This window comes from Acanthochromis polyacanthus, chromosome 8 (assembly GCF_021347895.1).
Source record: "Acanthochromis polyacanthus isolate Apoly-LR-REF ecotype Palm Island chromosome 8, KAUST_Apoly_ChrSc, whole genome shotgun sequence".
NCBI lineage: Eukaryota > Metazoa > Chordata > Actinopteri > Pomacentridae > Acanthochromis > Acanthochromis polyacanthus.
This window is the reverse complement of record NC_067120.1, coordinates 35,035,399-35,048,198: the sequence shown is the minus strand read 5'-3', so window position 1 is coordinate 35,048,198 and position 12,800 is coordinate 35,035,399.

Here is a 12,800-nt window from a genome sequence, read left to right as displayed (position 1 = left end):
AGCGTCATCAAACAGACTGGACCGGAGAGCAACTAGGGGCAGGATTGGCTGAGGACTCTCTTATCCCGCCCACATTTTACCACAGAGGCTTCTGTTGCTGTCTATCAAGTATAGCCACGCCCCCTGGCTCTGCCCCCTTTAACGATTTATTTAAAATTCAGTATTGATTTAATTTAAGATCGGCCACCTGATCTCTCATTTTGACCATGAAAACTAACGGGAAAAAAAATCCTGATCTGTAGAACATCAGTCTATCAAATTTTATTTTTTCCAAAAATGAATTGGGGTTTATGGAGAAAAAGCTTTTTGGAGCCAACCCTAGCAGACGGCGTGATATTGCAAGTTTTTGACACTTCCAGGTTGGCTTCAATTCTAGAGCCAGATGCTACGTCCACTATATATACAGTCTATGCAAGATACACAAATAAAGGAAGATATCTATTAAACAGGAAGTAGAGGAGGAGAGCTATGATGTCACTTCCCATGTGATGTTCTTGTTTTTAGTGTATTTGAATGACGAGTCGAGACAGTGAATGATGGTTTGAGCAGTTTGTGTTCAGTCTGTCTCCAGTTTCTAAACTAGAAACTACATCAGAGCGACAGTGATTCATCCTCTATTGTCGCTGAACGTCAGCAGTGAGTAACGCTGTACTAATTGACGATGTGGAACCGACCAACGGATCGCTTTGTTTGGGCCTGATGCTGCTTCCCTCCTCACCTTAACACATTCTTTAGCTGTTTTCTCTTGACATCATCATCTTTATCCCTCCTTTATCATCTTTTTCTGTCATTTCTCACTCTTCATCCGTATCCTCTGTTTCTCTAAACAACTCAAAAAAAACACATTTTTCTACCCCTTTTTTTTCCTAAAATTACAGCTGTTTTTAGACATACTCTGCTTAACAAAGAACTTCAGGGTCCAGTGAAGAGAGATGGTTTAAGGGACGAGTGAAGGAAGATATTTGTTAAACTGGAAAACTGGCTATATGCTGTTCAAAGCAGCGAGGAGTCCACAGACCTGTATGAATGCATAGGGGAGGCCAAACAACACTTACTTAAAGTGTTCATGATGGTGAAACTTTCTGAGGTGAGATCTCAAGGCTGCATTATAAGTACCTGATAAGTGGTGTTGTGGGGACCCTTGTCTTTTCCCAGTTTAGCATAGACATCTTCCTTAACTCTTCTTTCAAGGCATCTTTCTTCTTCTGTCCAGAATGTGGACATTGCTGTCTTTAAGTAATGTGAGTTTTGCTTTTGTAGAGGATCTTTATTTATAATAAAGCTGTCTCCATCAAGTAGATAAAACTGAAGAAGTCTCTTCAATGAGAGGTGAAACTTCCAGGTGTCTTCTGAATGAAGCTGTTAAAGTCTAGAATTCTACAGTTTCATTTTACAGATGCTTTTACACAAAGCAGCGCACATCTGAGACTTGATACAACACAAACAAGGATCCAGTGAAGAGAAAACAACCTGGATAAGTGCATTAAGTCAATACGATCTATGAGTTGTACTTGTTTTTGGTAGCCTAGCCACGCTAGACAACCCACGGCAACGAATTTAATTCTCTGCCAGGGTGGGTCTAGTTACCCTCCATAAGGCTCGAGGCTGGATTCTCCTAAAACTGGCCGGACGAATCACCATGAAGTGTAGAGTCAGAAGGCGGGCATAACTAAGCGACGACAGAGGCGCGACGATTCTGACAAAAACAACCGGAAACAACTAGCCTAGCCGCGCTAGACAACCCACGGCAACGAATTTAATTCTCTGCCAGGGTCGACAACAAAAACTACAACAGTCGTTGAGCTCCATCAGCACCGACTCTGAATAATCTTTCTGTTAACATGTCTGTAATATACTTGAGCTTCACCCATTGACTGTATAAATAAGGCTTCACCGAACTACTGCATCCTCTGATTTCCGGCGCTCTAGGAGCCTATTCGTTGCGCTGATTGGTTGTATACCTATCCAGTTGCTGCAGAGGGATTTGATAGACAACCTTTTAGCCCGCCTCCCTCCCTGTCGAGCGTGCCTCGACCCTTGTGCCTTCAGAACATGGGTCTAGCACGGCTAGGCTAGTTTTTGGTGTACCTATATGCAATCCAATGGAGCGAGGAGTCAACAGACCTATATAAATAGAAAAGGGAGACCAAACAACACTTACTTAAAGACAACAACATTCACATTGTGGACAGAAAAAGACTGGTGGTTTCAAAGAGAAACTAGGGAAGATATTTATGATAAACCGGAACAAGACGAGGGTCCGTTCAACACCACCGATCAGTTATTTATTATGCAGTCTGTTAATCTCTTTCTAGGAAGTTTAACCACCATTCACACTTTGAGTTAAGTGAGTTTTGGGTTGTTAATGGACCTCTAGTGACAAAATATCTGGGATTCATGATCAGTCAAGCAGAACCAAAGAAGCCTTTTTGATGAGAGGTGAAGCATCCAATTGCCTTCTAGCAAAGCTCTGAGGAAAGAGTCAATACTTTACTTGTATATGCAGTCCAATGCAGTAAGGAGTGCACACATCTACCTATATAGAGGAGACGAAACAGCACTTCCTTAAATATAGCAATGTCCACATTCTGGACTGAAAAAAGATGGTTTGAGAGAGAAGTTAGGGAAGATAGTTATGTTAAACTGGGAAAAGATGACACCACTTAACAGGCACTTATATTGCAGTCTTGAGATCTCTGTCCAGGAGGTCACACCTTTAACTAGAGAAGCACTCGGAGAGCGCAGACCTCCGCCATGCCATCTGTTTGTCTGTCTGTCTGTTTGCTTGTTTGTCTGTTAACAGCATAACTCAAAAAGTCATGGACGGATTTTCACCAAATTTTTACAGGCTGTCCGGAAGAGCAAAAGTAACAATCGATTAGATTTTGGAGGTGATCCGGATCACCGTCTGGATCCAGGATTTTTTTGAAGGTCAAAGGACAATTGAGAGATGGCCTGGCGGCCATCTCAATACTCCAGTGATTACATAACCTCCTGGCGGAGGTAATTAGGTGAGTATTGTGTTGTATGGGGCCTGTTAGTGACAATATATCTGGGACTCTCCATCAGTTAGTTAGAACTGAAGAAGCCACCTTGATGAGAGGAGGAAAAGTCAATACTCTCTATGAGTTGTACTTGTTTTTGGAAGACTAAATAACGTTCATTTGACGAGGATCCCTACAACAGCGTTTATCAGGAACTTAAAATGTAGTCTTTATATCTCACTCCAGGAAGTTTCATCATCATTCACATCTTAAGTTCTTTTAGTTTTGGTTTGCTAATGGACTTTTAGTGACAAAATATCTGGAAAAAAACCAACCCTTCCCATGTGATGTCTTTGTTTCTGACTGTATTTGAATGACGAGTAGTGACAGTGGATGACGTTTTGACCAGCTTGCACTCAACCCGTCTCCTGTTTCTCAACTGGAAACCACATAAGAGCGACTGTGTTTCTCTTTTATTGTCGCCTTCCATCAGCAGTGAGTAACACCGGACTGACTGACGATATGTAACGCACTGATGCATCGCTTTGTTCGCTCACGTCGCATCACACTACATGATACCTGCTTCCCCTCCTCCCCCTACAGCTCTACCGTTACCCACCCGCTTCCCTTTCATCTTTTTTCCCTCCTTTTTACATCTTCTTCCATCATCTCCCACGTACTTCCTCCGTCCTCTCAGGTTGCCCTATTTCCCCCCAAATTACAGCTGTTTCTAAATATACCCAGAAAAACAAAGCAGCCGTCAGTAAAAGAGTGTGCAACCTGAACCCACAGGTGTGTCCTTGCTGTGGTGATGTCACACATGGGTGGAGTTTCATGTTACCAGTGTGTATAAGAGGGAAGAACCTCACATAGAGGTGATTATTTCTTCTACTGCAGAGCTTCAACACTCAGCCATGGCTACTGTTGTTCCAGTGAGTATCTAAAAGTCCGTTTTTTATTCTGCATGTGGATTTAAACCTTAGAAATATTTAGAGTTTTGAGTGTTTTAAGGGTTTCAATCCTGCAAAAATCTCCAATCTGTCAACTTTTAAACTCTTATTGTTGATGCACTAAGAGTTTAAAAGACTCTTATTGCAGGATATGATCTGAGGTGTTTGTTTCTCCGTACATGACGGCACAGATCAGCTTTTGTTTGTGTGTCATGTTGTGTGTACGAGGGAAACAGTTGTTGTGAGGCGAAGCTACACGATCGTGTGTCGGTTTTGTAAATGAATCCGCTCGGCTGAGTTCTATCTGTGAGACGGATCCTCGGTGTGTCGGTGGGGTTCGGGTTTCTGATGGGGAGGGTGATTAAGTGTGCAACAGGAAGACAGCAGCTAATTAAAACAGCGTGGGGTTGTGTGTGTGTGTTTGTGTGTGTGGTTGTGTGTCAGAGTGCAACAACTGAAGTGGGAAGTGCAGCCGCTCACATGGCCTCATTCTGTTCAGCTTCAACTACAGCAGCGTCCATTATGCTCCAGTAGATTAACAGGCCGACAGGATAATAATAGCAGCTGCAATTAGAGAGTATCAGTGTTTCCCATGATGCATCACTGGATGAATGATTTGTTAGATAACAAAGCGTGGAACGAAAAAACAGGGCAGCACAAATACATCACGAGGCAGAAATGTGTTGATTTAGTCGATAGAATGAGATAAATTACTGGTAAAATACAGATGAATTCTAACAGGAATGTTGGGTTTTTACAAAATATGGTTTATTTGTTGCAGCCAAAACCAAAAATGACAGAAATTTGATTGAGGCGGTTCAGAATATTATTAACCCTCGTGTCGCCCTGTGGGTCAAATTGACCCATTTTAAAGTTTGAAAATGTGGAAAAAAAATATTTTCACAGTGAATCTTCTGTTGTCCACATTTTCAACATATTTGGGAAATTTTTGAACATTTTTTGGTGGCAAAAAGAAATGTTAAAAATATTTCTTTAAGAACATTCACATAAAAATCAACCAGAATCCAGCAGAAATAACAATCCCAGCAAACACAAGAATTCTCTAAATGTTCCCTGAAGGTTTCTGTTTGCTGGTTAATATTAATGATGCAGCTCTGAGATCTTCTAACTCTGCTAACATCGGAAACTGCACGTATCATTAAAATATTAATTCTAGCAACAATAATTATGAATAGTAACCTGCTAAATCAATTTGTTTATCTAAAGAAAACCAACAGAACCAACAGAACCTGTTGACTCCCAGTTTTTTTAGGACAGATAAAGATTTCACTTTAAAGACCCTTCATGGCTTTAGTACTTTATGGACCAGTGCACACTTCAAAATCCTTGGGCAGAAGACTTTTGAAGGTTCCAGGTTCTTAAAATTAAAGAAGGCAGAGTAATCTGTAAAATAATAGTCAATTATTACAAAGTTTAAAGTAAAAACCTGTTAAAAAGACTTGAGTTTTTTACAGCTCATGTGGATTTATTTTATTTTTTCTAACTGCTCTGTCTCTGTCTTTCACTTCCAGTTTGCGTCCTGCTATGCCAGCGTCCAGCCGCTGCAGCTGTTCGGTAAAGGAGCCAGAGGTGGACACTACCTGTCGCTGCTGACCAATCGGGGCCCTCACTGCTCCCCGAGACCCCGCCTCTCCTGCCACGCCCCCAAGATGACGCTGAGGCAGATCTGTCGAATGCTGAAGGTGATGAAGCAGGTCAGGAAGAGAGAGGCTGCTGCTGCCGCCAGGTGACGACGACAACAACAACACAACAACAACTACTGCATAACAACAAACAACCACACAACACAACAACAACAACAACAACTACTGCATAACAACAAACAACCACACAACACAACAACACAGCACACAACAAAACAACACACAGCACAACAACAACAACACACAACACAACAACTACTGCATAACAACAAACAACCACACAACAACAACTACTACTGCATAACAACAAACAACAACAACACAACAACACAGCACAACAACAACAACACACAACACAACAACTACTGCATAACAACAAACAACAACATACAACACACAACACAACACAACACAACAACACACAACAACAAGCAACAATACAATAACACACAACACAACAACAACAACACAACAACACACAATACAGCACAACAACAACACAACAACAAACTACTACATAACAACACAACACACAACAACAACAAACAACAACACACAACAACAACACAACACAGCACAACAACAATGCAACAATACAATAACACACAACTCAACAACACACAACAACAACACAACACAAAATACAGCACAACAACAACACAACAACAAACTACTACATAACAACACAACACACAACAACAACAAACAACAACACACAACAACAACACAACACAGCACAACAACAATGCAACAATACAATAACACACAACTCAACAACACACAACAACAACACAACACAAAATACAGCACAACAACAACACAACAACAACTACTACATGACAACAAACAACACAACAACACAACACAACAACAACACAACAATAACACACAACTCAACAACACAACAACACACAATACAGCACAACAACAACACAACAACAACTACTACATAACAGCAAACAACACACAACACAACAACAACACAACACAACAACAATACAACTACTACATAACAACACAACACACAACACAACAACACACAGCCAAAATCCAGAGAAATTCATTGGATTTTGGTTGATTTTTATGTGAATGTTCGTAAACAAAATATCAAAGTTTCACTGATACATATATAATCACTTTAAATATTTTTAGGATTTTTTGGAAGATTTTTACTCATTTTTTGAAAATATTTACAAGAATTTTATTGCCAAATTTGGGGGATTTTTTTTTTCAATAAAACTTTTAAGGGAAAGTTTTAAGGAATTATTGGAATTTTCTTCCTGAAAGTTTTGCAAATTTTCAGAAATTTGGAGATCTTTTTGCGGATTTTTATGATTTTTTTTTTCAGACAAGGAAACAACATTTTTTGATGCCCGTAAATGAAGCCAACAGGAGGGTTAAAGAAAATATTAGACGTTTTACTAATATATGTAATCACTTTAGATATTTTTAGGATTTTTTTGGATGATTTTTGCTCATTTTTTAAAAATATTTATAAGAATTTTCTTGCCAAATTTGGATTTTTTTAAAATAAAACTTTTAAGAGAAATTTTTGAGGAATTTTTATTTCTGAAGGTTTTGCAAATTTTCAGAAATATGGAGATTTTTTTTGCTGAATTTTGGGATTTTTTTCAGATACAGAAACAATATTTTCTGGTGCCTTTAAATGAGGACAACAGGAGGGTTAAGGATGATCCGTATTCTGCTGTTAACAATGAATCTTCTCCCGTCTCCGTCCTCCAGGAAGCAGACCTCCTCAGCAGCTCCGGCTCCGGCGTCTCCAGGAACCAAGTCGGAGAAGAAATGTGTCCCCAGCTGTCTGCGGCACAAACGCAGCATCAAACGAGTCGGCTGACCCTCGAGTCCTGGCCGGCCGCAGACCAACCTTCACCCCAAAGCCCCGTTCAGACTTTCACAGCAGGAGACGGAGAGCTCAGCTTCAGTCCTCCTAAAGTGGAGACGCTCAATCAGATCTTTCCTCCTGTCTGGACTCTGGGCTCTGAGACGGAGGCCGTTGGGGAGACGTTTGACCTGCGGTCCGTCAGGAGAGGAAGACTTTATTCCCAAACCCCTTTTCGCTGTAGAAAGTGGAGATTTTTTAGAGACAAGAATCATTTAAGCTACTATTTTAAAGGCCTTTGTGAGTGTTTTTGTTGTTCTTTTATTTATTGGAGTGAAATATTTTCATCAGACTACCACGTCTTCTGGACTTTACTTCTCAGTGCAGCTTGTTTTTAAGACATTTTCAGAGAGTTTGATGAAGAAATTTGTTTCCTAATCGATGAAAAATGACCACACAAGAAAATAACACACTGACAAATTCTGGTTAATGTGATTGCAACGAACTAAAAGTTCAAACTATTAAACTGGCAGCTGATCCTTCTGTTCTTTGACTGCTGTGTTGTTTCTTTTTTGTGTGTGAATATTTCTTAAATGTGCAATAAACTTTTAAGAAATCACTGATAAAACTTCACATAACCGCGTGCAAAGTTGTGTTTGTTCTAAACTAGGAAAGTTTAAAGTTTGTCTCCTCTTTGTTCTGATGTCTCACAGCTTTAAATATTTTAAATCAGCTGTTTTTGTTAGGTCTAGGTTTGTAAAAAACAAAAAATTTAAAAAGTATATATATATATATATATATATATATATATATATATATACATATATATATATAAAAACAGGAGCCAGATAAAATAGAATGAAAAACTGTGAAAATATTGCAACATTCAAAAACTGAAAAAAGTGCCAATAACCACAAATACCTAGAAAATAATATTTTATGCAACAAACAAACAAAGCAGTGAAAATAATTTAATTCCCACATACTAAAAAACATCAAATGACTTTATGTTATTGAGAGTTTTGTTGATTTTATTATTATTATGATTATTTGTTTATTTTCTACAGTTAAGTAGTAAATTACAACATTTTTTTCTGTGAATTTACTGGATATTATCTGTAATTGAACTAAACAGGAGCAATCAGTAAAATAACAGTTTAAATGTATTTATTTATTTATTACCATTTTTCAATATTTAATATACATGTTTTAAAAATTTCAAATAACTGTATGTGTAATTTTGTTTAATTGATTTTAACTCAGCAAAAAAGCGGAAACAAACAAAAATTTCCGCAATTTTACAATTCAAAGAACAAATATCTGTTCATAAAAATACAGATTTTTGGACATGAACATTATTTAGCCATTTTTTTTTTCTACATTAAGTTCAATCATTATTTTTTCTTGATTTCTAAAATATATTATATAGACTACAATTTCTCATACATTGCTGCCTTTGAATAAAAGTTCCTGTTCCATATAAATGTCTTCGTAGTAAATCCACTTTTAAGTGTAATCAGACTTCGCAGATCGTGGGGGGTGGATCATAAAGATTAAAGCACGTCCCAGCAAAGAGGAACCTTCAAAGAACCCTAAATTAACCTAAAATACTATCACACATTTGCTTGATTCACATAGTTTTGTTAAAATGACATTCAAAAAGCACTTTAACAGGCTTGAAGTTGCAGAATTTTACAAACGGTGTTCTAACCAGAGCCAGCTTCAATTTTTGTTGCAGAAAAATAACTACATTTACATTAAGAACGCTGTGTTTTGGCTGTAAATGTTAGCGTTATTTAGAGCTTGAGTTGCTAAACATGTAAATTTATAGCATGTTTCTACAATTTAAACATGACAGAAGATATCAGTAGCGAGGAGAAAGTTAAACTGCAGTTTTTATTGCGGTCAATGAGAGCTTTAACAGTGAATTTTCTATTAATTAAGGCTCAAATGAAAAACACAAAAGCTCATCTGAGTTAAATAACACTGTAAGAAGAACATTTTCATGCTACAGTGCCTTGTGAAAGTATTCGGCCCCCTTGAACTTTTCAACCTTTCGCCACATTTCAGGCTTCAAACATAAAGATATAAAACTTTAATTTTTTGTCAAGAATCAACAACAAGTGGGACACAATCATGAAGTGGAACTAAATTTATTGGATATTTTATACTTTTTTAACAAATAAAAACCTGAAAAGTGGGGTGTGCAATATTATTGGGCCCCCTTGCATTAATACTTTGTAGCGCTACCTTTTGCTGCAATTACAGCTGCAAGTCACTTGGGGTATGTCTCTATCAGTTTTGCACATCGAGAGACTGAAATTCTTGCCCATTCTTCCTTGCAAAACAGCTCGAGCTCAGTGAGGTTGGATGGAGAGCCTTTGTGAACAGCAGTCTTCAGCTCTGCCCACAGATTCTGGATTGGATTCAGGTCTGGACTTTGACTTGGCCATTCTAACACCTGGATACGTTTATTTGTGAACCATTCCATTGTAGATTTGGCTTTATGTTTTGGATCATTGTCCTGTTGGAAGATAAATCTCCGTCCCAGTCTCAGGTCTTTTGCAGACTCCAACAGGTTTTCTTCCAGAATGCTCCTGTATTTGGCTCCATTCATCTTCTCATCAATTTTAACCATCTTCCCTGTCCCTGCTGAAGAAAAGCAGGCCCAAACCATGAGGCTGCCGCCACCATGTTTGACAGTGGGGATGGTGTGTTCAGGGTGATGAGCTGTGTTGCTTTTACGCCAAACATATCGTTTTGCATTGTGGCCAAAAAGTTCGATTTTGGTTTCATCTGACCAGAGCACCTTCTTCCACGTTTGGTGTGTCTCCCAGGTGGCTTGTGGCAAACTTCAAACCAGACTTTTTATGGATATCTTTGAGAAATGGCTTTCTTCTTGCCACTCTTCCATAAAGGCCAGATTTGTGCAGCGTACGACTGATTGTTGTCCTATGGACAGACTCTCCCACCTCAGCTGTAGATCTCTGCAGTTCATCCAGAGTGATCATGGGCCTCTTGGCTGCATCTCTGATCAGTCTTCTCCTTGTTCGAGGTGAAAGTTTAGAGGGACGGCCGGGTCTTGGTAGATTTGCAGTGGTCTGATACTCCTTCCATTTCAATATGATTGCTTGCACAGTGCTCCTTGAGATGTTTAAAGCTTGGGAAATCTTTTTGTATCCAAATCCGGCTTTAAACTTCTCCACAACAGTATCTCGGACCTGCCTGGTGTGTTCCTTGGTCTTCATGATGCTCTCTGCACTTTAAACAGAACCCTGAGACTATCACAGAGCAGGTGCATTTATACGGAGACTTGATTACACACAGGTGGATTCTATTTATCATCATCAGTCATTTAGGACAACATTGGATCATTCAGAGATCCTCACTGAACTTCTGGAGTGAGTTTGCTGCACTGAAAGTAAAGGGGCCGAATAATATTGCACGCCCCACTTTTCAGGTTTTTATTTCTTAAAAAAGTTTAAAATATCCAATAAATTTCATTCCACTTCACGATTGTGTCCCAACTGTTGTTGATTCTTGACAAAAAATTAAAATTTTATATCTTTATGTTTGAAGCCTGAAATGTGGCGAAAGGTTGAAAAGTTCAAGGGGGCTGAATACTTTCACAAGGCACTGTACATGTGTCTTTATGGAGATAAATGTGCAGATTTTTGAAAAAGTTATTTTTTTTTTCCTGGTGTCCTAAAGCCACTGCTCCACACTCTCCAGCTACTGACATGACACACTGACAAAATCTCCAAAAGGCAGCAAAACACTAGCCTAGCCACGCTAGACAACCCACGGCAACGAATTTAATTCTCTGCCAGGGAGGGTCTAGTTACCCTCCATAAGGCTCGAGGCTGGATTCTCCTAAAACTGGCCAGACCAATCACCATGAAGTGTAGAGTCAGAAGGCGGGCATAACTAAGTGACGACAGAGGCGTGACGATTCTGACAGAAACAACCGGTGCACAATAAACAGTTATCTTTCGACTCGGCTTTGGCCACAGCTCTTAAAGATTTGAAGCTAAAATTCAACTTGAAAGATAAACAAAGGACGGCACTTAAGTGTTTCATTGAGAAGAAAGACTTATTTGGACTTATGCCGATGGGATATGGCAAATCCTTAATATACCAGTTGGCTCCGCTGGTTGGGAAGCTAATGGGACTTAGCCACAATCCGCCGCCGGTGCTCTCGGAACTACGTCAGCCTATTCGTTGCGTTGATTGGTTGTATACTTACCCAATTGCTGCAGAGGGATTTGATAGACAACCTTTTAGCCCGCCTCCCTCCCTGTCGAGCTTCCCAAGACCCTTGTGCCGTCAGAAACATGGGTGTAGCATGGCTAGGCTAGCAAAACACTTCACTTTGAGGGGAAATATCTCCAAAACTGAACATTTTCAGCAAATGAAAAGCTATGTATTAAAAGATCAAATCTTTGGGAGTATTTTAAGACTTAAATGGGGTCTGTAGGTGGATATACGTCAGAACAGTGAGCTTTTAAAGTTGACTATGTTGGACGAAACTGTAGTCTGTTCTCCCATAGGATCCCATTCATGGCAAAATTCACAAAAATATCAATACACAGTGAATCATTATACATCTCAGCACTAAATATCGCAGAAAGCAACTTCTAACCATGCTCAACATCCTTCTTTCAGCAAGCATGTTGGAGTTACTGCACGGTGAAACACATGAAAGAAAATGTAATAGGTATTAGAAAACGGCAATTCTTGTAGAAACTGCAGGTGATTGCTGCACGCTGCTTTCAGTTTGTAGAATTTAGCACATGTACAGAAGAAACCTGGTGTCAAGCCTGTTCTGTTTTGGTTTCTACACATAGAACCAGCTGCTGGAAAGTTGAAAAATAACCACAAGCGACTTTTTGTTTCATAATCTGCACTGTTTCAGTCCCATGAAATGCAACAAATGCACCGATAGAGCAAATGGCACAAAAGATCACTTAAAAAAAATTGCCAAATTAAAAACAGCAGTAGGAGCTCCAGTAAACATCAACTGGACTTCTCTTGTAGGTTGTTGAAGACGTTTCACCTCTCATCCAAGTCTTCTTCAGTTCCAGAAAGTACAGGAACTCCAGCGAAAATGTAAACAAAGCCATCGATCAGTTCCTCGGAAAAGTCATGAATACCAATGACTATCCCATACATGCGAGTCATTTTGAAAGAAGAATGACAGAATATGTTGCACTGTTTTTACAACCTGATCGAACAATGCCGATGTTTGTTACTGTTTCTTCCTGTTCCGATCCTTTTTTTTTTTTTTTAATAAATATTTTTATTTAATTTTAGAAACACACGTACAAACATAAGAACATAAAGAACATTTCCCTCACAAACA